Here is a 26,997-nt window from a genome sequence, read left to right as displayed (position 1 = left end):
AAACAACATACAACCTTAAGGGACTACAACTATGACCTAGGGTCTTTGTTCAAAGATCATAAAAAATTGAAAATTATTGATAAATGAGACAAAATTTAAAATGAAACTCAACACCTACTATTCTTTGCATTGATTTCCTTGGAATAATACATTCATATGCATGAAATCAAAACATAAAAACACCTAATAGATCTAAACTTGCTGTATTATCTTTCCTACTACTATTCATACAAGAGAAATTGTTGAAGAAAATGTGGTGTTTCAGTGATGGGAAAACATCAAAACTAGAACCAAAAATAGTATCACAATAGTGATTAGTTTTTCTCCAAAAATTGGAACCAACCCCTACAATAGAGAAGAAGAAAGAATAATATAGAGGAGAGTGAATTCCTGGATCTATTCTGAAGATGACATGTGTCCACTTGGAAAACATCTCCTAGCAGTGTTAAAACATCTCTCTAATCTCTCCCCTCAACTAGAAAATCAAATCCTCATCATTTTGTCTTTCCCACAGCAAGAAATATCTGAGATATTTGATTGAAAGAACATAACTAATTTTGATGCCAAACTTAAAAACCAAGGCAAATGTAAAAATCAGTTAAAAATGAACTCTAGAACCATGAATTTTTTTTAGAATCATTTTAGGCTTCAATAGACTTCAATGTTTGCTTCCCAACTAATTTTGATGCTCCATGATGAAAACTACTCGTTCTGCTGAGAATGCCCCTAAAAATACAAAATTTCTTACAGAGCGTATCGATGAAGACCTACTCAAAAACTAACCCCAAATCTAGAAAATTTATCTCCTCTAGGTTCCAACGGTATATTGAAATACCTATTTCAGATAAAAAAAGTCCCTTTGGCGGCCATTTGAAATTCTAGCTCCCGGACTGAATCCGAGCATTAAGATTGAAAAATTTAAAAGTTCATATAGTTAAAACTATATAAAACATTTAAATCTATTCAATTTTTTATTTAAATCAAATTCTGATTTAATATTCATTTTCATTTTATCCTTATTCCACTTATCCTCCAATCCACATGTCGATTCTCCATTGGTCAATAATCTTGATAGGGACCACCTCACACTAAGCACGTTAATATATTTAATATATTAATCCTTTATATCATATATTAATCCTCATGTATTTTTGGATTCTTGTAACATCATAGAGCCTTTTAAATTGCTCTATGCTCTTACACGCGTGTAAACTTGGAGCCCTTTAATTTTTTTTACGCCCATACACTAGGCCTCTCATAGCATCATGTGCCTCCTTATTTTTCTTTATGTTCTTACAATGGACTACCATTTCGTAATGGCAAAGCTCATTTACCTTGCCATTTCCACTCTTATGCCAAGTTTCCATGTGGCACTTTCATCCTGTAGGGCTTGGTCAAAAATTGCCTCAGTCTTCATGCCCAGCTAGCCGACCACAGGCCCCACATGTATGAGCATTGCCTTTTCAAAAGGTTGTGTCTTTGAGACACAATACAACTTGTGTGTTGTTGTATTTAAACTACATAATATCCCCAATCTTGGTCAATATGGGATACATGTTTTATAAGTCTTTGCTCTATTCTGCACCTTTGACATGCCACTTCTCCTTCCTATGCCTACATCCATGGGTTTCTCTACTATTTATGCAATTGGAAGCTTCTTTATGTATAGGCTAAACCAAATCTTTTGACCATGTGCTTTCTTCCTTCTACATGGGTTTTCTCTCTTGGGGACTTCCCATTTGCTTGCATGATTCCAATATGGAGCTCCCTTGCAGCTTGTGACTTGGTAATGGACACTTCTTTCTTTAATATTGCTATTTCAAAACTCAATGGTGTCTTCCTTTTTGAAGATTTCCTTTTTCTTACATGGCAATTTCTCCTTCAAAATAGTAGGTGTGTTCTGTTAATCACTTCTATATTTAATATGAGGTCTTCCACTTTATACTAGAACTTCTTCAAACACTTGGTGTGCTTCCAAAAACTTTCTTGTTGCTTATTTATGTTGATAAATATGGAAAAAGATGATGTTTAATCCATTCTAGGATCTGCAATATAGTACATGCAAACAACTTAGAATACAACCATATCAAGCATTGTCCCTAGGGTCTGAACTATGTTTGAAGACATCAGATTTGAGACATGTTCCTCCAAATGCTTTTTAGCATATTGTCTCCCAACATTGGCAATATCAAGCCTTTCAAGAGGTAATTGGTCCTCTTCTTGTACAACTTTATTATACTTAACTACAAGATCCAACATTTCTTAAACTGTATGTTCATTTGCCTTAGCATGACAATCAAAGTGTTACAGGGTCAGACCATCAGCCCATTTGTTTTTATGTAAGTTGAGTGGCATATTTTCTTCTAGCTTAATTTTTTGATAGTTAATAGCAATAGAATAGTAATGTCAATTTAGACCATGCATCAGGGCTTGAATTGATGGTTTATTCAGATGCCCAAGATTTGAAGTTGTTTGTCGAAGCTCTTACCCAAGCATCATAGTTTGTGAATTGATTAAGCAGAATGCATCAATCACAACCTTTTCCTTTACACTTTGAATAGGATCAACCACCACAACAACAATTGGTGAGAGAAAATTCTTATAGCTAATGATCTACACTAGAACACAAATAAATCCAATGGATTTTGTCTAACTTTCCCCAAATTTATGTAGTTTCTTTTTCAAATGTGTGTCATCATCTTCTAGGGAAGCTTCTTGAATTTGTGCTTAATTTTTTCCTACCTTTGTAGACATTCCAATGTTAACAAAAATGCAAGTACAACAACCATTGACAATAGTGGTTCCTGCAAAAACCATGTATTTTTGGCTTGCAACTCACAATCATCCATAAGTACCTCTTTTGTGCTTTTGGTCATAGGGTGGCTTTCTCTAGTGAAGGAGCTCTGTTCCATCCTCTAGGTTGATGTCTTCAGGGGTGTGATTCTCATATCTGCAAGAATATCTTTGGTTATAATTCTCTTCCTTGTTATTTGTAAACCCCAGATGCTCCACAAAATGCTCTTTGTCAAAATACTATTAACCCCCACCTTTCTAATTAGTCGAATGCAATTAGTTGAACCCCCAAAAGTGGGTCCAACTATTTTTTTTTTGTTTCCAAACAACTGATCTGTCAAGTTGGCCTATTGATCATTTGGCATTGACTAAAATCAATTTGTATAATTGATTCAACTTTCAAAACTCATTTTCACCTCTTTATGCAAACTACCAATTTCATGCCAAGAGGTCCTTTGATTGGCCTTAAAAACTGACTAGAACACTTGATCGAGCTCTAAAAATTGGCACACTGATTCTTTGTTCCACATACTCCTAACTTATCAAATCTTGTTCCATGATGAATTCTCAGTCAAAAGATATTTACTATTGAATCTGCTTACTTAAAATCACCCGCACATAAACATGTCAGAAAACAATAAATTGTGTTCAAATTTGGCTTTGAAAATTGGGTAAACAGATAGTTGAGGGCATGAAAATTGGGGCATTGGTTCACTGTCACAAGGAGAGTATAAATCTATGATTTAGGCTCATGATGAATAACAGGGTGCATATAGCAAGTGGTCAAGTGGGCTACTCAAATTTTACAGATTGAAACAGTGGCAGAAAAACATTTTTTTGCAAATGGAATGGACCTAGGAAAGTGTGCAGATGGATTCATCAAGATTTGAAAATTGGTACACTTGAAGTATTTTTAGGGGAGAAAATAGTGGTACAATACATTTGATCTCACCTATCATGGATCTCAATATATGACATCACAAACAAGGGTTGTGACAAATCTGCATTTCTTGATACCAGTAAAAAGTTAGAAATTACATTTGGAATCATGTTTGAAAACTGACCAAATAGATTTTTCATAAGCTCAAACTTGAAACATAGAAATTATCCAACCTCTACAATGTAACACAATTTTTTTTTATCGTTTTGGTCAATTGGGTCAAAGTTATAATAGGTTAAATAGGGCCTTCCAAAATTTTGAACATTTTGCATCAGCATGACAACAATAAATGACCAATGTTGAGGGATTCAAAACCTAGTCAAACTGATTTGAAATGATTCAAAATCTGAAAAATAGGCTCTTAGGTATGGATACTAAATACTCCCAAAGTAGAAAGTCATGAAACATCATTGGGTGTGAGATATTCACATGCAAACATGGCCTCCTATCTTTGTTTGACACCCAGGTGAAAACACAGATTTGACAATTACTCAAAACAAGACTTCACAAAATAACTCAGAATGTCAATTTAACTTCATGAAATGAGTGGATTTGTTGAATGGAAGGTGTCAAAAATATTAAACACCTTACATGCTTCAAATGGGCAGCCAGGTACATGTGCACGAAAAACATTCATAGGGGCTTAAAGTGATTCAAAATTTGGGATAGACACTCAAAATGGGAATGCAATTTTGAGTGCCATCAGTAATTATCTTAGTTTCATTGTGATTCTCATCTTCTATCTCCAGACACATACACAGTTCATCCAATTCTTTAATATTTTTAGATTTATATACATCCCTCATAAGTAGATCTGGTCATAATTCTTCTAGGGTTTACAAATATTTCTAGCAATAACAGCTACCTAAGACTCAGAAACTAGATATAAACGAGTGGTGACCAGCATTTATAACTTTAAAAAAAATGGAATGGAATGAAATATTTGTAAACCCTAGGAGACTTATGACTAGATCTACTTATGAGGGATGTATATAAATCTAAAAATATTAAAGAATTAGATCAACTATGTATGTGTCTGGAGATAGAAGATGAGAATCAGAATGAAACTAGGATAATTTTCATACAATAGTTTGCATTTGAATCATCCCTTAGGTATACCCACCTTTGTCTTGTAGAGCCTAAAGAGTAGAAAACCACCTTTCATTTTGTTGAAGTTGGATCCAAGTGGTCTGCACATGTAATTGTTGAGAGGAAGTGGCTAATCCTTAGGTTATGTGAGTATGATCACTTTGGTATTGAACATTTTGTTGTTCACTAGTGTTTAGCATTAACTCCTTGAATTATAAGCAACAATGAAACAACATACAACCTTAAGGGACTATAACTATGACCTAGGCTCTTTGTTCAAAGATAATAAAATATTGAAAATTACTAATAAAGGAGACAAGATTTAGAATTTAATTATGCTCAACATCAACTAAAATTTACTTGGCATATACTAACTTTCACTCAGATTCTATTGTTTCTCTTCTTTGCTCGACACCTATTGATTTTCACTCAGCTTCTACTATTTTCTTCTTGATTTTCACTATTTGCTTAGTTAGTCTTAACAAACACATTTCTTTACTTGATATTCTTCCAGTCTTCTCTTGAGTAATCTTTCATTAAATAATTTAAGTAGATAAACAATACACTATAGTATCAATGTTGGACTTGGTCTTAGTGTTCCTTTTATACACCAAATAACTCAACCATTGTCCAGTTTCTCTTTTTATCTTCTCCTTTCAAATCTTCTCCATCAATCAACCAAATGATAGCATCTAGACGAAAAAGTAATTGTCTCACTAGCAAGTAGCAAGTTTGACATCATTGACAAAATAATGATTGTTGCATGATAAGTTCTACACTTCACACAATATCTTTTCATTAATCTCCCTCTTTGGCATTGATGGCAAACCAATACCAACAACAATCCCCCCCCCCCCCCCCCCCCCAAAAAAAAAAAAAAAAAAAAAAAAACTTTGAAATTTCACCCTCTACTAGTATATGTCCTTCCTCTGTATAAGGTAATGTAACATTTGTCAATCCCCTTGAATGTATCTTCTCCCTCTGACTTATATCTCTCTTCACCTTATATCTTCCTCTTTAGAGTATCTCTCTCTTTATATCTCCCTCTTTCTTATATCTCCTTCTTTGACAAAAGTGCCAAAGACTTGTCATCTTTTCATGCATACATAATCAATTTAGGTTCTACCTCTGTCACCTTTCATGTGACTATAAATCTTTTGATTAAACTACTTCATTACTTTAGGTAGTTCCTATAGTAAGATCCACTACATCAAGTTGTAAGATATAACATTTAACTCAGTTGATGAGTGGTACTACTCATGCTTCTTAAGTAGCTTTGGATAGAGGTATCACCCCTAGCTTACCTATGAGATATTAATGTGCATCCTTAGGTAAAAAAATTGTGAATATATCAATTATTTGTTCTTTTGTATTCACATATTCCATTCTCACTTCTTTGTATTGAGCCAAATCTCTCAAGTAATGATACTTGATTGCAATGTGCTTTGTCTTTGTGTGCATAACAAGGTTCTTTGATATGTTTATAGCACTTGTATTATCACAATAAAGTACCATCGATTTAGTAATTTCTTCCTTCATTCCTTTGAGTAACTATTTGATCCATACCACATTTGTACAATTTATTGTAGCAATGACATATTTAGCTTCAACAGTGGATTGCGATATACAATTTTGTTTCTTACTCGTCCAAGTGACCAATCTCTTTCCTAAGAAAAATGTTCCACCACTTGTACTCTTTTTGTAATCAATATTTCTAGCCCAATTTGTTGGCAATATGGTCAGATAGATGTCTTGATAGTTTTCATTTATGGCAACACATATTCAACATTTCATTTATGCATTTAGAGATAGAAAATCATCTAAGTGTTAGATAGTTTGTAACAACATAGAGGGAAGATGTGATGTGTATGGATGACTCATTAAGAGTTAGCTTATGCACAGTTGAGGAAATTTTTATGATAGTGTCACGATGATGTATGCCAGTGCATAGGTGTGTATGGATAGTATGACATGAGTTACAGTTGAAATACCAGTACATGTATTAAATAGAGCAGAATAAAGCATACAAATAATTAGAGTTGTACAACTTAAGGAATCATTTTCATAACAAAATAATTACTAAGTCATGATGAGCTGACTATGCGAATATTGTTCCATAAGCTATTTTATATTATGCGAAGCGTGTGAAAGCATGAAGGTCAACTAAGTAGTGAATTATGAATGTGTGAGGTATACTTAAAAATCTTATCTTGCGCAGATAAGTATGTGACATATGTATGATCTATGTGATATTTGTGATTGATGAGATGATATGAAAACTAAATTTGATGTATGATTAGAGCAAGTGTGAAATACAACAGACAGAAAGTATTGTATGTATATCTATTCTTGTGAAGAATTGAATTGTATAATTGCATGTTAGGGCAATGGGCTCTTCTTGCATACTTTGTATTTGATCTACCAACTCCTAACAGGGTTGAGGCTTCTGAGAAGGCCTAGTCCTCTAGCAAGGACTCAAGACACTATATGTATTTCATAGACTCTTAACATGGTCAATATCCTTTATAAGATTCTATTGTTTAGTGAATCATCTAGTGGGTATCATCCCCATTAGGGTTTTTCCTTAGCCTAGGTTTCTCTAGTTAAAAATAATGGTGTTATGAGTTCTTTATGTACATGGTTATATTCATTATTCAACATTTTTGGTTTACTTTCAAATATACATATTCAATTGTGGGCAAAAGTTTGTAGAATACTAATTCACCCCCCTCTTAGTATTATCTATTTCTAACAATTGGTATCAAAGCTCAATTACTCCGAAGAAGTTTAACAACTTGAGTAAAATCCCTATAGATATAGAATAGTTGAAGACAAATGTTGAAGAAATTCTTGAGAAAGTTGACCTTCTTACTAGAGAAAGAGATAACCTAAAAGATAGATATGAAAATGTAAAAATTTTCATTGGTAAACTGAAAGACAAGATTGATGATCTAAATTCTAGCAAGGAATCAATTACGTAGAATAGTGACAATGATGAAGTAGGAAATATCTAGAAAGAAAATGAGATTTTGAAACATGAACTGAAAATTGTTGAACTTAAGTTGAGTCTTAAGAAAAATGGTGGCAAGAATGAACCTGAACTAAAAACTAAGAATGCAGACTTTAGATCCCAGTTAAGTCAAGTTACATCTAAACTAGATACTATCAAGATTGAGCATGCAGAATTAGAAAAATACAATATAATTTTGAAAGGAGAATTAACACAAGCTAAGAAATAGTTAGAAAAACTTTATTCTAGTAGTGAGAAGATAGATGGACAAATATTTCACCATAGTCCTTCTTATGACAAGACAGGACTTGGATATCTTATTGGAGAGAAATTAGCCAAGAAAGTTGAAATCATAAGAGAACTAGATCTAGTTATTGAATCCCCTATAGAATCTAATCTAAGTAACATGAATCAAACACATCTACTGAAGTATCAAAGGAATTTGAATTAATTTATTTGCAAGCAAAACATGATGAACCTAAGAAAATAGAGCAAGTTGACCAACCCAAGCAAAATGAACCACCCAAGGAAGTAAGATGTGAGTTCAGAGCTAGATTCTTCATATGCAAAAGTTGGACATATGAAAAGAGATTGCATAGGTACGTCTTTAAAACCTATTACTAATTTCTATTGTTATAATTATCATGGTTATAGACATAAAGTAGTAGAATGTACAAAACCTAAATTTGATGGTAATAATGAAAATAGTAGAATGTTTAAGAACACTAACCCTGCAAGTAATGAAAGAGGTAGATCATAGAGTAGATCCAATGATGGAGATAAATCTAATGGAGAAAAGAACCAGTTTTTGTGTGTAGACACTAAAAAATGGTTCACATCTATGGTTTAATCACTTTTTCATACTGACTCATCCCATTTTCTCATTTCACTTATTATGATCTTTTGGCCAACTTGATTATATCTCAAAAATGTCTGTAATCATTTGTATTCCCTTTTGCATCATTTGCAGATCATTTTAGAATCTCATCTACGTAACCCAAAACTATTTCAACATCATTGGAATCATATCAAATCAACTGATAATCATATCAAATCACCCAGAATTAGTCCTAACCAACTTGAAACATGTCAAACATCCCAAATCTATCATCATTTGTCCAACCCTAGGCATTTTTATGTCTCTCTCAGTACCTTGGAAACCTATCAAAACTTATCAAACCTATCAATTTGACCTTATTACTATCATGGCTCTCAATACTAGGCCAAACTATCATTCACATCATCCAATCATTAAAATTGTTGAGTCCCTTAGTGTCAGATCATGGATTTATCATATTAATTTAATAACATTGACAATGTCCATTGATGTTATTATGATCAACCCTATCAATCAATCTCGATCCTATAGCATTTAAAATGTCCATTAAATGTTACATATTCTTAATCCATGTCATGTGTCCTTGTCATCTTATCAATCCTAATCTGTAATTCAATTTGACCATGACTTTGGTCTACCCATCATCATCCTAGTCAATCTGCATAATCATCACATTTCATCAAAGGATATTGTCTCATTTATCAAATCAAATTGGCCAATAATTTACTAATTTTCTCTATAGGATTAAATAACCCATAATTTAATCCTATGTCATCCCAAATCGTTTTCATCTCACATTACTAATCATTCTTCCTAACTAACATTCTTAATTAATTGATATTTATTAATTAATTGATTCATCTTTCTTCACAAACCATGGAGATTCTCAATTTCCTAACTCATATTTTTCACCTCTAATTTCCAAATTCCAAATTTCCATTTGTGTGGAATAATAAATTTTTAATTAAAATATTCCACATAATCTTGACATCATCATGACACATGGGCATGACACATCATAGATTCTCCATTTACACTTGGCTAAGATATTTCATAATCCATATATTCCTATTCCTTACACATATCTATATTTAACCTTCATCATCATATATTCTTGGCTATAAGTGGCTTTGAGGTGTCACATGATGCATCATAGATCTTCTTCCATTTATAGGTGTGTTTACTTCCATATGTCATACAATCTTGCATTTGGCATCTTGTGTCACATATATCATGGATTTCATAAGGAATCTCTTGCTAAGTTGCACAGTCAAGGTGACAGGTTCAATGCTCCCCTCTTGCATGTTGGCTATAAAGTGAGCCACATTGCTCTCATTTCTGGTCCTTCAAGTCCCTTAGTCTTTGGTACCTCAAGCTTAAAATAACTCTTCTAGTACTCTCATAGCATTATCATATCATAGGCTTTTTCTTTTCAATTGTGTGCATTATAGGCAATTAGAGCTACATCATATAGAGAAGAAAGAAGGACATGGAAGATACAACTAAAGAGGGAATTTAACTTTGTGTTTCTTTCTTTATTTTGGTTGGATTTCATGGTAGACTAGATGGTTTTTAGTGTATGTTGATTGAGTTTAGTGATTGCTCATAGTATGCTAGATGTTTAACCCATTTCATGGTCCTTCAATGTGTTACAAGTGTAATAATCTTGGACACATTGCAAGGAATTGTAGAGCACCTGAGAATCATAATATAACAAATCAAAGGAGAAATGGACCTATATGTCAGTTATGTAATAACTTTGGACACATAGCGAGATATTGTAGAATGGATAGAAGAAACTTTAATAGGAATCCTAACTATAGAAGAAACAACAACATAAATGACATAAGGAATGATAATGGTAGTAATAACTGTAATGCCTTGCCTAGAGATCCGTGGAACAAGGATTCAATACAAGCCAAGATATATTTTTTGAACAAGAATGGATGCGTAGGAAACTCAACATACAAGGATCACATAGATGGAAATAGAAGACTTAACCACAATCCCAACAACCAATGAATCTCCAAATGCCACTATTGACCAAAATGACAACAACGAAAGGATGCAAATGAATTTGAATCCAAAAACCAAAGATGACAGCATAACAAAGAATCTAAGTTTTTTCAAAGCATGGAAAATTAAGTAACCCCAAAGGGTACTTAAAACACAAAAAATCAATCCTCAAAAACTAGTGGAGATGCCCCCTATTTTTCATGTGAGGACCAATAGCAAAAAAAAAATCACATGAGAAAGTGCAACAAGCCACATGAGAACATAACTTTTGTGCAAGGAAATGCACCAAAAAATGTGAGGAAGTACTTGGCACAGTAGCCAAAATACCCAAAACTTGTGTGGGGTTTTGCATGATAAATTACCAAGAGCCGTGTGAGAAAACCCAACACACCACAAGAACATTTGCATTCTCGTAGGGGAAAGCACAAATTTTCACAAGGATCCAAAAAAATAATTCAACAAACATTAAAGTACAAAGCTAAGAAATGAATTTCCTCCACACTAGGGAGTACTAGATCCACAAATTGGGGCATAGACACTCAAATACCTTTACTGCAAGATGGAACTAAAACAACTATCTGAAACATAGCAAAAGAAGAATGTATTGAAAGAAACATCACAATATACATAAGCAACATTGCAATGATCCTAAACAACCAAACTAAATGCACAGTTCCTCCCAACTATAATAGCATTTTGAGACCTCAAAGGTCCTAACCATCCCCCATGCATAACATCCCAAAATACCAACCAGATCGTCAAAGATTTCTTATGAGGACATCACTACTAAAATGTAATACAACATAAGAATAAGGAAATCTAACATGGTAGAAGTAAAGAATAAGATAATTGCACAAATCAAACTCATCATCTAACATATGCTAAATATTATAATATAGGAATGTGTAAATTAAACTAACATAATCTAACATGATATCCAAGCATTCCAATGAAAGCATAAATCACAAGTTAACATACTTTGGAAACAATCATACTAGAATAAAGAACCATCTCTATACATTGGTCCCCAATAGTAGTGAAGGTAGCTATGCCTCTCAACCACGTGGAACCTGTAGGTCCACTCCCACCATGCTGATGGAGATAATGATCCAACCACAAACTTACCAAAACAAACATCCATGGCTATCACTCACGCTAGACAGTAATGATGACTGAAGCTAAGACCATGCAACAATGCAAGTATAATAGGTCCTAGTCAAATACTCTATGGGTAGCTATGTAGGGACTCTTGGTGGTGAGTTGGTAACATGATAAAAAATTGTACCCCTGGGTAATCCCTTGGGAGGCTGATATACTACGTCTGTGACTTACCTACAAGGACTATGTATCATTGACCATTCCCTTCAACACTACCCTCAGGAGGCTAAATTTAGTAATTTTATCTTATTTAATTCTCTAACAATTTATTAAGTTATCACTTATTTGAAACTCCCTAACACCAACTTGGGCTAGGACACCACTGATGTATTAGGAACCCCTCCATCGAACTTACCTTACATATCCATACTCATTACATGATGAGTGCTCGTAGGCATGCATATTCCCAACCCAAGCCCAAATGAACATAACTCCACAAAAACACAAATGGGAGATCAGGCCTCACAAGTCACCCAAAAAATGCATGCATATGTGCTCGTGTGTGGCGCACCACCATTACAAAGGTCAAACACAAGGGCTAGATGAGAACACAAGCAGAAAGAACACTCAACTAAATAACAACTTGGGAGGATGGGTGTGACACATATCCCAATGTAACATAAAAAGTGCAACAATATTCTGAATGACATCCTACAGATGATCCAAGTCCATGACTAGTAACATGCCAAGAGAACTCGAGAAAATTGGGCGATATGCAAATTTAGGTAAAAACCCCAAAAATCAAAAACTTAAAAAAAAAACCCATTTGGTCTTTGGGTACAAAAGCCATAAAAAATCTAATAAAATTTGCGTTCGGACATCATATGCAAAAATGACCAGCATAATGATGCAAAACCCCAAACCCTTAGCCCAAAAACTAGGAAAATGTTCATAATTGACCAACTGGGTAGAACCACCAAATAAAAATAGAGGGGAACACTGTTCTTAGCCTCTAGACAAACAACTACCAAAAATAGATACAAAATTTAAACATAAATAGAAAATAGGAGAGCCCTACTTGAAAGCAAAAGGGGCTAAAATAGAAATCAACCTAATAAAATAAATAACCTGCAGATATGGTTGAAAATGATGGTAAAGCAAGGTCTCCCTAAGCTAGATCCAACAAGTCCATCCTCATGAAGATCCCACACCTGTAGCTCTCACAATGAACAGAAAACCAATCCTTCAAAAAGGGATTTCAGAAAAAGCTCTCAAATTTCCAAACTACAAAAGTGAGAAGTGAGGAATTAAATTCCTCTTTCAATACTTATTTACTTTTTGAGTGAATAATTGATTAGGGTAAATAGCCAGTTGGACTTGCTAGACTTTGAATCAACCCAAATGAAAATAGGCTATTCCTAGAAAAAGGAATTCATTTATGGAAAAAGCTGCCAGAAATTAAATTCAATAAAATTTAAAGCCCAAAAACCCAAAATCACAGAAATTCCCTTAACAACTTTTGTGACAATGTGAACCTCTAAATGCATAGACACAGTCATTGGTCTAGTCACATAATGAAAATGAGTTTGGATTTAATAATCAATGAAAAGTTTAATTTAAATAATTAAAATAAGGATACATCGATCATATAGGGATGACATTGGTAAAATATGAATAACTAAATCACTAACTCTAGGTGCCACTACCAGGGATATAAATCCCGCACACTAAAATACATGATCAAGTGCAATTTCATATAATATCATACTCGAAGCAATAAATGCATTAAATGCCTAATTTAACCATTTACTCAATTATACTCAAATAATCCATTTACATCACTCACATTCACATAAAGCATAATGAACAAGACTTAAGTAAATCATAATAGCATAAATCCACATATATAAAAAATACCAGATAACCAAATATCATCATAAACCTACTGTTATCTCAAATGGCATCAACATGCAAATATGATAAACTAAAAAACACAACATAATAGCATCTATGATACTAAAATCAAAGTATAACATCCGACCCTTAGGTCATCTCAAATGCATAAATAATAACAAGAGTATCAAGTAACTCTCCAATCAAAATATAACAAGGTTTAGACTGCAAACACAAGAGGCACTACAATAACATTCAAAAGGAAGTAGTCAAAGAACATGTTGATGAATTCAATGAAGCATTTGTGATAGCTAAGGATCTAGAAAGCTCTTATACAGTTTTGGAGGAACAATTATTATGATGCACCTAATGAGAAATTTAAGTCAGATTGTTTGTGACTCATCATATCTCAATTACACTATTCTGGTAGAGGTAGAGCATCAATTGGTTAGAAATAATGTTAGAGACTAAGTTGGAAGTTGTATAGTTAACAAGAGGTAGTTTACATAGAGAAGAAGCTATGGTCAAGTGTGCAAGTCTAGATATGATTGCAGTGAGCAAGAATTTAGAAAACAAGTTTACTGGTGAACAAAGATAGTATTTGAATTTGTCGCAGATACACATTTAATGTGCAATGCAATTTGAAATGATTTAAGAATTGTAAACAAGACTGTGTGTACCATTTGTTCATGTGAAGTGCCTAAAGACATGATTTTAAGGTATTTTATGAAGTTTGAATCCAACTTTTAAGTGCTTATGATTACAATTCAATGGCTAGTTAGACTGTTTATGATGTGAGTGATAGACCACAATATGTGTTCAAGAAACATCTATTTATTTCACTTTTATATGACCTATTGGGCACATTTTTGCAAGTTCTAGAGAATGTGGTTCATTTAAAGGATATTAGAAGTTATATCCACTATAAGACTGAAAGCATAGGAGATGAAGATATTCAAAAAGATTTGGGAACCATGTGCAACAATGACCTATCTTTGAAATCTGAGTATGCACACCTGAGCAAGTTGAATTTAGTAAATATATGCTTTATACAGAGTTTGATAATCACAATTGGACTTGAATTATTTTGAGTAGGGTACATCATGATTTTTTATGGCTAAGTGATGCACAAATAGTTATTGACAATAAACTAATTTATGAGGTCATAGGATTGAGTAATGAGGGATGTAATCCTAAAAATGAGAAGAATGTAAGAAAAATGGTTGAGACAAACTTGAATACAAGGTTTGATGGAACAAACATGAAGGTAGACTCCATTCAAGACAAAGGAGTAAAGTTAGTAAGCAAGATATTAGGGCACAAGTTTAACCATGGATCAAGGGTTAACTAAGTACAAGATAGATTTTTACATGTGGCTTATGTAATGGAAGTTCAAGGGAGAAAATTTATTCTATGTGAGATTATCAAATTGCAATTGTTGCATAACATTGCCAAAGTGAAGAAAACAAAGAGCACAATTTTTAGATTTGAGTCCTTATTAACTCTTTTATTTTTCTATGCTACAAGGAAGTTTCCTTTAGTGAAAAATTGGGATAGCAATGAGTGCACAATGAAGATGGTGACACAATGCTATAGATCTATGTTGGAGAATATCAGAGATGATGACATTGAAAAAGTAATGAAAAGTTTCCAATCAAAAATAAAACATAGGTATAGAATACCTCCCTTAGTGGTAGAGAAATATGAAGAGTTATGCTTCATGGTGGATACAAATAACACTTGTATGGAAGTTGTGGTACCAAGGGTTAAGTTCATAGAAGCCATGGGATATGAGATGATTGTAGAGGTCATTGAAGGGTACATGCACAGATCATACTCCAATATCAGAAGGACACAAAGTGCCCTAGATGGGGAACCTATGAGGAGAAAATGAGAGCAGTTCAATCAAAACTACACAACAAGGAAAACAAGAATAAAGTGGAAAAGGTGATAGATTCCATCCTCAAGGAATTAGGCATGATCACAAAGGAATTTAATGAAGTCAAAGGTATTGCACTAGAAATGAAAGCAAGTAGATAGACTAAAGTGATTGCAACAACTCCTATTGCTATTGCAAGACCTTCAAAAGGTGTGACTATAGTAAAACCATGTGTGTAAGCCCCTATTGCACCATATCTAGCAGTTGCATCAGTGCAACTAGTTAGAACAAGAGGTGATCAGCCTAAGAGGAAACAAGAGATGGAAGCACCTATTGTGAACAAAAAGTTACTGAGATTGGTAAAGGTTAAGAAAGAACTTGCACCATCCAACAAGAAAAGGGTCAATCAAACCACTAGTGGACCAGATAAGAAAAGAAAAATGATACAAGTAAGTGAATCTAAAAGTTCTAAGGATGAAGCTGGAGATACACCAGTAATGCAAAATACGCAGGAAGGAAAAAAAAAAAGCTAGAAAGAGAGAAAGAGAGCATGTAAGCCTAAGGTAGAGAACCTTAACATGAAAATAATTAATGATGAGAATTTTGTACAACTAAATAAGTATTATAATTAATATAGAAATATGAATAGAAGGCAATTAGAAAATTCCATTATAAGAAACATGATTTTGAGGTATAAGAAGTTTGAGAATATTGAAAATAAGATACCTAAAGACCTATACAGTAGGCTAATAAATATGAAGAAGTGAGTATTGGAAGAAGATTTGCATTTGAGGATCACATTGATAAATAAACTATGTGAAGTTGACTCTAAGGAGGATTCATACATAACTTTGAAGGGTAATGAGCCCTTGCTGAGGAACAAAAGAAGAGCAATTCTTTTGATGGGAGGCAATTATAAGGATGCTAGGAAGGAAACTAAAGAGGCAATTGTTAAATTCATGACTACAATATCTAAGTTGAGTGTGTAGTCAAAGCCTAATAGCCCAATGTATGTAAAAGCTAGTACACCTTCCACTAATGAGGAAGAAGCAAAAGAAACACAATGGGCACTCTCACCACCACATATTATTATGGGTACTGAATCCATGCAAGTGGATAGTACACACATAACTATAGATGTAAAGGAGAATCCTTTTGTAGGATATGGAGAAAATATTGTTGGCAATATTAGAAATATAACATCATACTCTAGCTTTGATGAAGATGAAGAAGAAGAAAAGAAGAAACAAGAGAAAATAAAGAAGAGACAAGATGAGGAGAAGAAAAAGCGAGAAGAAGAAGACAATAAAAAGAAAAAAGAAGAAAAGAGAAAGAAAGAAGAGGAAGAAAAGAAGAAGAAAGAAGAAAAGGAAAGGAAGAAATCTAAAGAAGATGCAAGGAATGAAGTAGAAATATTGGATGAAGAGAAGAAGAAGCTAAGGAAGAGAAGGAGAAGGCATAATAGAAAGCAGTTAGACTTATTCCCACAGTAACTCCTTTAGTAGTAGCAACAACAACAATGTCAGTGCCACCAGATGATGATGATAAAAAGGGTTTAATGAGCTCATTAAGAAAATTGTTTGAGAAGAATAACTCTGTAAAGTCTTTGGAAAAGACTCTTACGAAAGTTTTGGACATAATGCAGAAGATAGTTAGCAAAACTGTAACTAATCCATACTTACAAGTAAAGGCCAAAGATTTGGTGAAAATGTTTGATGAAGATTTCACAAATTTAGTAGAAGTAGCTTTAGCGCAAGAACATATAAAATATGATGCAACACTATTTGATACAATATGCACCAATGTGAGAAATGACTTGAAGGCACTTGATGAAAGCCTCAAGGAATTGAGGAAATACATTGATGAAGGGAAGAAATTGTATAGATAGTGTGTGCTATCATACAAGTACCTAACTGACTTTGAGAGTTAAATAAAGGGTAAGTTGAGTGATCTTGAAATACTCACTACAAAATCATAGCTCCTAGATATCGGTATTGAAGAGTGTGGAATAGAAGTGGAGAAGATCCACAGTGTGATTAGAGGCTTGGAATCTAACAAGGAAAAGGAAGTGAAGAGATTCTCTAGTCTTAGAGAAATTTTGTCACCAAAGATCAACATTTTGTAGAGGCAACTGGAGGAATGTCTTGCAACAAAGAATTCTTATGACAAGTTTTCCTATACTAACTTGAGTGTAGTTGAAGTAGCATCTTATGCACTATGAGCACTAATTGGTATTTTTGATATAGTATAGGGGAATTGGAAGAAGGAAGTGGACATGCTAAAACTTTTTTATGCAGATTACCTTTTTAGGATAAAAAGTTGATGAACAATAGGTCACCTAGTTTTGAGAATACAATTTTTGACACCTTTGTCATTGATGTCAAAAGGGAGTAATATGTAAAGGAAAATTGTATGTATTGTAAGGGGAAGTATGTTGATCTCAGATTGGTTTTGACAAGTGAATGTCAACACACTTAAACCATTTACTTAGTTCATGCTGAACTAGTAATACATGCTTAGCTCAATATGTAAATATTAGACCATGCCGAGCTACAATGAGTGCCAAGTCACTCAGGTGCCAAGTAGATAGACCATGCCAAGTGATTCAAGAGTCAAGTAAATAGTGGATGCTTAGCTATGCAAGTGTTGAGTTAGAACAAGAGTATAGTGCATGCCGAGCATCAATAACTTCATATGCCGAGTAACACAATTTTGACATACTTGTTTGTAATGGCACAAACAACTATGTAAACCATTTTCAAGCTAACCTAAGCATAGATTATGATCTTTTGGAGATAAGGACAAATATATATGCAGATTCCCTATGTAATTACGTGCAACCAATCAAAAAATGGGAAGGTTTAAGCAAAAATAAGAATGAATCTTAGTCGTAGATTCATATCTAATCCTAAGTCTTCTAGTCTTCTTAAGGAGGATGAAACCCTAAAATTATTATGAGAGTATAAGAGATTAAAGGAGAAGTATAGAGAAGTTTGTATGTGAAAAATAGAGCATTCACAGAGACTTAGAAGTTATGAAGAAGGAATGATTTATAGAATTAGAATAGAGGATAGAGAGAAGGATACAACATTGACACATCTAATCATGAAGGATCAATTGGACATTGTATAGAGGTGATTTGTTATCACGTAAGCAAGTGCTAATCATAGGATCTATGCTAAGACATTCTAATAGGTGATTTCAGTCAAATCTTTTAAGCATAGTAGTCCTAATAGGCTATATGAAATCCTTTAATAGGGTGCTTACTTAATTGTGAGTTGAAGTCCTCTAACAAGGCACAATTCTAATAGGGTGGTGAAATCCTTTGACAAGATGAGACTTAATAGTCTTTGTAAGCTTCTAATAGGGCAAGCCTTTCATAGGGAAAACCATGATTAATGGTCAAACCATTATAAAATTAATTGGATACACTTTATTGCTACAATAGTGAAGATTTGTGGGTGTCATACCCATGCTAGTTTTACCTTCTCATTTGGAGGGATTCTGGGTGATCATATCTAGTGTTATGTGTGTGATTGCTTATATGCTTACATGATTTAGATGTATGTGCTTTACAAGTTATTTTAGTTTATCTATTGAATTCATGAGATGGATGTGTGGTGAAAGTTTTATGGGTTCATGTTAACCCCCCCCAAAAAGTTTACTCCTTTCCACTTGTAATTTCCAACAATTGGTAGCAGAGCCAAGTTTTTTGAAAGAGAAGCTTTGCAGTTTAGAGGAAAGATCTTGAAAATAAAAGTCTACAAATTGGGAAAGACTATTGAGAACCAGGAGATTAAAATACATCTCATACTACATCAACCAAATTAGGTAAGAGAGGAACTTAGGAAATCCTTAAAGAGAAGGAAATAGATTGCTATAGAAAAGAATGACACACTATACAAAAAGATAGACACTAACAAGCTATTTGTAGATGGAGACTCAAATGAATTCGATGCAGCAGTTGCAGATCTAATGGAAAAGAACAAAATCCAACTAAGGAAATCAGAAATCTCAAGTTAGAACAAGAATCACAAGCCATACTAGTATGTAAGGTGGTTGAACAAAAGAAGAAAGCCTTAGAAGACAAAGCCATGATTGAAGAAGACAAAAGAGTCTTAGCCAATATACTGGAAGAGAAGTCAATAGAACTAAATAAGATCTCCAACATGCAATTAGATACACTAAGTCAAATGATGAATTCCAACTATGAACTAAATGTCAAAGAAATTGACAAAACTACATTGAAGTTGTAGAATTAACAATTGCAGAATGACCTGAAGAAAGAAGCCAGATGAAGCCATCAAATACTTTGAGAAAATATTGAGATCCCCTAGATCTAACAATGACACATTTGGATTGGGATGCAAAAGCACTGAAGGAGAGTCATCTAAAAGTCTTGAAGAAAGGAACACCAAAGGTAAGAACTCCAAACCTATTAGAAATAATAGTTCACTAGTATAATTGAGGGGGGGCGGTGAATTAGTTATGCAACAATCTAAAATTTTAAACTTCTTAAACAATTCTTAATCATCAAATCAAACAAAAACCATAAAGAAATACACATAAACAATTACACAAGATATGTTGACTAGGGAAACCCTTTATTAGAGGGAAAACCCTAGTGGGAATGATGCACACAAGATAATGTACTAATTTGAATATTCATTATTAGAGGATGGAACCTGTTAGGAGTCTATTACAATGCTTAGTACAAAGAGTCCTAGTTAGGAGACTTTGAATCCCTGTTAGGAGATTCTGACCCTATTAGGAGTCGTAGAAGGCACCTGAACCCACTATCCAAATAACTTCAAGATTAGATCAATGAACACACTATCCAATTGAACTTGGTACTATTCCTTTCAGAATAATAGATGTGTCATAGTCTTTTGCTTCTTCCTCTGTCTAGTATGTTAGACAACTCCACCTTCAGATCATGCAATCAGATCTAGAACTATGTATCCATCAATAATAACCCTTGAGGTCACTTACACACATTAGCAGATTTCTCTACTCCTCTACTTTTCAATTCACAAGCTTGAACTCTACTTCTTAATCTCCAAACCCTTATCACTAAAACTCAAAAAAACATCTTTCCTTTATACCATACTCAATATTAATTCCTTGAGTCGGCTCTATATGTTAATTAAATGAAATACACATTTAATTAATGTTTTTGGCTCATAGTTATACACAACCTTCCATATGTGTGGCTTTTATTCCTACACACTTGCTGACATCATCAGTATTAAGTGTGCTACATCCAGTCAACTGCACAACCCTTCATTCCAAAAAAAATGTGCTATATCGATTATATAATAGAAACTATTTTCCTAATACTCTATTTCCTTGTGGTTCTCTATAAATCATTAATATCTTTTGTACATTGTTGATTCAAGTTTTGCACACTTGCCCACATGTCACATACATGTGATAGTTTATGTTGGTAATTGTGTATGTGAAAATACACAATATATCTCCCTCAATTCAAAAATCTTAGTTTGCTGCTCTGTCAATGTTTTGCAAACTTATTACTATGTTGTCATCAATGACAAACATAGTCATAACACTATTCTGTAATGCTCCCCCATAGCATCAGCATTCATGCTAACGATCTCCCGCTTTGGCATTGATGGCAACATAGATGAAAAACATGTAGTTCCAAAAATACCAACAAGTTTCTTCATCACTCAAATCTTGCTTCATGCAAATCCTTTATTGCAACACTTCTCCCCCATAGTACAAAACTCTCTCTAATATTTTTCATGTCACACTCTCTCCCCCATTGACATCAATGTCAAAGGTAGTACAAGAAATTGAACATTCAATAATCTAATAGCATGACCTCAAGCTAGTCTATTGCATATAATTCTATAAAAAACACTAGTTTCTAAAGACATTGTTGTACACCAATTATCATTCACCAAGAGTCCTTGTGGACTTTGTTCATCATAGATACTCCCCCATAGAGGAAGCATCAACATTTAGTCCAGTCTAACAATGGTGCTATGTACCCTGGACTAATGTACTTTTGCATCTTCTACTTTGAGCTATGTAGGAGCATAAACCTAAGCATACCTCTCAAGTACTCAAATATATCTTTTGGAAAGGCTTTTGTGAAAATGTCTACAATCTGTTCCTTAGTGTTAATGTACTATGGTCTAATTTCTTTCTCTGTGACTTTCTCTTTCAACACATGATACTTTATTGCTATGTGCTTAGTTTTGGAGTGCAAAACAAGATTCTTATACATATTAATAGTACTTGTGTTATAACAATAAATGATAATACATTTTGTGAATGTATTTCTAATATCCTTCATCATCTTCTTCATCCATATGACTTGATTATAGTTATTTTTTATTGCAACATATTCTACTTCTACAGTACTTTGTGAGGTACAATCTTGTTTCTTGCTGAGCTAAGAGACTAGTCTTCCTCCAAGAAAAAATGCTCCTCCACTAGTGCTTCTTTCTGTCATCCCTATCTCTAGCCCAATCAACATCTATATAAGTACAAAGAGTAAAGTCATTGTTTTTTTCATATCGAATGCCGTAATCTGATGTTCCTTTTAGATATCTGAATATCCTCTTTACTACTGCATGGTAATATTCTTTAGGGTCAGCTTGAAATCTTGCTACCATTCCAAATGCATTAGCTATATTTGGTCTACTATGAGTTAGATACTGCAATCCTTCAATCATGGATCTATACTTATTTTGTTCAATAGTAGGGGTCTCATCTTTTCTTGATAACTTATGACCAATTACTATAGGAGTTCCAATAGGTTTACAATTTTCTAAACCAAATCTTTTCATCAAATCTTTTAAGTACTTGGTCTTAGAGATAAAGATACCTTCTTTGTTCTAAATAATCTGTAGTCCTAAGAATAATTTCATTTCTCCTACCATACTCATCTCAAACTCATTCTTCATGTCTTCTGAGAATTTGTTTGTCATCAAAAAATACAATTATTATTAGCAAATCATCTCCTATTTTCTTCAAGTACAAGTTACTATCCACTATTCCTTCAAAAAATCCAAGCTTTGCTAAGTATTTGTCCAACCTTGCATACCAGGTTCTTGGTGCTTGATTTAATCCATAAAATGCTTTTTTAGTTTAAAAACCATATCCTTCTCTTTTGTTAAAGGAAACTCTCTGGTTGTTCAATGTATACTTCTTCTTCCAGTTCTCCATTCAAGAATGCTGACTTAACATCCATCTGATATACCTTAAAATTCTTATTTTTTGCATATGCCAAGAACATTTTGACTACTTCCATCCTTGCTATAGGTACATATGTTTCTTCATAATGAATTCCTTCTTGCTGAGAATAGCCTTTGCATACAAGTCTTGCTTTGTTTCTTATCACTTCTCCTTGTTCATTCATTTTATTTCTAAATAACCATTTTGTGCCAATCACATTTTTATCCTTAGGTCTAGGAACTAGTTCCCATGTTTTATTCTTAATTATCTACTGGAGTTCTTCCTTCATTACTTTTATCCAATGATCATCTTTGATTGCTTCATCTACACTTCTTGGTTCTACTTGAGATATCAGACATAGTTCTTCATTAATTCTACTCCTTGTCATTACTCCATTTTCTTTGCTTCCTATTATCTGATTAGTAGGATTATTTGTTACCAAGTTCCTATTTGGGGTAGGAGTTGTTGCTTCAATTCTTATCTTAGGCACTATGCTCTGTTCTTCCCTTCCCTTTTCAATTTGCACATTATTCTGCAAATCATTGTTAGTCTTGAGAAATAACTCATTACTTCTATTAGTCATTCTAAAGTAATCATCTCCATTAGAGTTACAATCCACTATCTTTCCTTGGTGCCAAACTTTTCATCAATTTTAACATTTGCGCACTTTGCTATAGTTTTAGTTCTATAGTTGAAATATCTGTAGGCTTTACTTTTTAATGAGTAGCCAAGAAACATACCTTCATTTCTCCTTGGATCAAACTTATTGATATCATCATCTCTCTTGATGTAACATTTTCTTCCAATATCTTGAAGTACTTGATAGATTGTGATTGACCAAACCATAATTCATAGGGTGTTTTGTCCATACCTTTGCTGATCTACACTTTGTTTAGTGTGTATACTATTGTATTGACTACTTCTCTCCAAAAAGTCTTTGGTACATCATTCTCAAATAACATAGCTCTTGCTGCTTCAACAATTAATTTGTTTCTTCTTTTAGAAATACCATTCTTCTTGGGTGTATGGGGTGAAAATAGTTGTCTTCTGATGCCATGCTCTTTACAATAGATATTGAATTCTCTAGAGGTGAATTCTCCTCCTCTATCTGATCTTAAACTCTTGATGTTGACTCTAGATTCATTCTCAACTTGTTCTTAAATATCTTGAATTTCTCAAATGTCTCTAATTTTTCTTTAAGAAAAGCTACCCACATCATTCTAGTGAGATCCTCAACAAAAATCATAAAGTACCTTTCTCCATAGAATCTTCTTGTTCTTGCAAGACCACTTAGATCTGTATGAACCAATTCTAGCTTTTGTGTAGTGCAAAACTGCTTGCTCAGAAATGAGACTCACTTATGCTTCGCCAAAATACATTCCTTACAAATAGTATCAGTGGGCTTAGTGATCTTAGGTAAATCTTTTATAACAAGTCTATTACTAGCCTTCACAATGTTATCAAAGTTAATATGACAAAATCTTCTATGCCATAGCCAACTATTGTCAATCTTTTCTACCAAGCATGTTATTTCAGTGGAGTTTAACTGAAATACATTACCTCTAGTTTTAATGCCAGTACCAAGTAGTTTTCCTTCCTTGTTCTTGATAATGCATGTGTTATTACTAAACTATAGTTGATATCCTTTGTCCATAAGCTATCCAATGCTCAACAAGTTATGCTTCAGTCCATTAACAAAGTAAACTTCATCTATGTATGTTTTACCATCAAGTGTGATTGATCCAATTCCTATAATATGATAGGGTACATTATTTCCTACTCTAAAAATTCCTCCATCATGGCTTTTGAATTTGACAAACTTACTCATATCACCAGTCATGTGATGTGAACAACCACTATCAATGATCCAATCATTCTTTTCAACTTGTGAGATTAGTGCACTTTCTTCTCTAATTTCTTTGTCAAGATCATCCTCATTTATAGCTATGAACCCTAACTCATCTTCACTTATGTTTTGATTAGATTCCTCTTATTCTTCTTCATTAGCATATAAATGATTTCTAGATCTTCTAGACTTGAACCTTCCCTTAAACTTTCTTTCTCTTTTAGGACACTTAGATGCATAATGACCATATTCATTACATGTCCAACATTTGAAGATATTCTTACCATCTTTTTCTCTTTCCACTAGAAGAGCTACTCCCTCTTGGATCTTTTCTTCAATGGGCCCACTATTGCTAGCAATGTCTCCTTGCTCTTTTGTGTTCCTTACTAAACCAAGTTTGATGTTTAATGCACTGAATGCTATCTCAACTTTTTCCAATTCTCCAAATTGTTTTAGATCAAATTCTATAGCTTCCAATCTAGCAAGAAATGTCTCTTTGGTGAAATTAGTAGTATAGGGTATCATTAGCTGAATCATTTGTGCTACTATCTTGAAAGGTGGTGTCATACTTTTCAAAATCTTCCATATCACTTCATCATCAGACTTCTTTCCATCATGAGATATGATTCCTACAAAAATCTTAGATATTCTCCCAACATAGCTTCTTACAGATTCATCTTCCATCATTCTAGCATCTTGGAATGTGCAACACAAATTTTTCAATCTAACCATTTTTGCATGTGTATCACCCTCATAATTAGCTTCTAAAGTTTTCCAAATTTCATGAGATGTTTTGAGTAGTTTTACTTGACTATTCTCACTTTTAGATAATGCTAACAGTATTGCTTCTCTTTCCCTTATGTTGCACATAAACACTTCTCTTTTTTCCTCTGTACAAGTTTCAAGATTGTCTTCTTCTAGAATGTTCTTTGATGTCTTGGTTACAAGACTTAGACCCATGCACAAGAGATAAGTCTTCATTTTATCCTTCCAACTATCATAGTTTATGCCATCGAATCTAGGACTTTCCTTCCTAAATAGATTTTCCATGGATCTCCCAAAGTTGTTAAACTTTCCTTCAAGGACTTGATGCTCTGATACCAATTGTTAGAAATAGTAGTTCACTGGTATAACTAAGAGGTGGGGGGGAGTGAATAAGTTATGCAACAATATGAAATTTTAAACTTCTTAAACAATTCTTAATCATCAAAGCAAACAAGCATAAAGAAATGTGCATACACAATGACACCAGATATGTTGACTAGGGAAACCCTTGATAAGAGGGAAAAGCCTAGTTGGAATGATGCCCACAAGATAATGTACTAATATGAATATTCCTTATTAGAGAATGGACCCTATTAGGAGTCTATTACAATGATTAGTACAAGGAGTCTGTGTTAGAAGACTTTGAATCCCTGTTAGGAGATTCCAACCCTATTAGGAGTTGTAGAAGGTAGCTAAACCCATTGTCCAAACAACTTCAAGATTAGATCAATGAACACACTATCCAATTGACCTTGGTACTATTCCTTTCAGAATAATAGATGTGTGATAGTCTTTTGTTTCTTCCTCTATTTAGTACATCAGACTACTCGACCTTCAAATCATGAAATCAGATCTGGAACTATGTATCCATCAACAGTAACCCTTGAGGTTACTTACATTAGTAGATTACTTTGCTCCTCTACTTCATAATTTGTAAGTCTTCTCTGCTTCTTAATCTCCAAACCCTTATCACTAAAACTTGGAAAAACATCTTTCCTTTATACCATACTCAATATTAATTCCTTGAGTTAGCTCCATAAGTTAATTAAATGAAATACACATTTTAATAATGTTGTTAGCTCATAGTTATACATAACCTTCCATACATATAACTTTTGTACCTACACACTTGCTGACATCATCAATAGTTAGTGTGCTACCTCCAATTAACTGCACAACCCTTCATTCCACACACAATGTCTATATCAATTATACAATAGAAACTATTTTCCTAATGTTTCGTTCCCTACGGTTCCTTGTAAATCATTAATATTGTAAGATCCACTCTAGTACCCTATTATAGATTTAATAAAATGAATGTGATTAGGAGTTAATTAGATTATGATGGACATTTTTGTTACTAATAATTATTTATGAGATCCTATTTGAGATCAAGAAAACTTTGGTTATTATAAGTGTAATAACCATTAAATAACTTTAGATGGAATAACTGAGATCACTTGAAAATGAAGCTCTATATGTTCAATCTAGGGACTCGATCAAAGGATTTGCAAAACCGTTTGCTAGCCAAATTAAGGAAGATGAATTAACATTTTCTCCTCTAAGAGATAACAATGAATTTAGGTTAAAATGACAACAAGACATATGATTACATTCAAAAATT

The 26,997-nt window shown here is 33.5% G+C and overlaps 1 pseudogene; it reads right to left on the bottom strand.

Moving 5' to 3' along the window:
- Window positions 1-2,070: 2,070 nt before the first annotated feature.
- LOC149552337 (26S proteasome non-ATPase regulatory subunit 14 homolog pseudogene) overlaps window positions 2,071-26,997 on the bottom strand; it is a 118,743-nt pseudogene continuing 93,816 nt past the window's right edge.

The sequence above is a fragment of the Cupressus sempervirens genome, chromosome 6, assembly GCF_028749045.1.
Source record: "Cupressus sempervirens isolate cs-2001-9-10 chromosome 6, ASM2874904v1, whole genome shotgun sequence".
Taxonomy (NCBI): Eukaryota; Viridiplantae; Streptophyta; class Pinopsida; order Cupressales; family Cupressaceae; genus Cupressus; species Cupressus sempervirens.
Note: the sequence above shows the minus strand (reverse complement) of the source record. Positions and strands in the feature narration are given on the sequence as shown.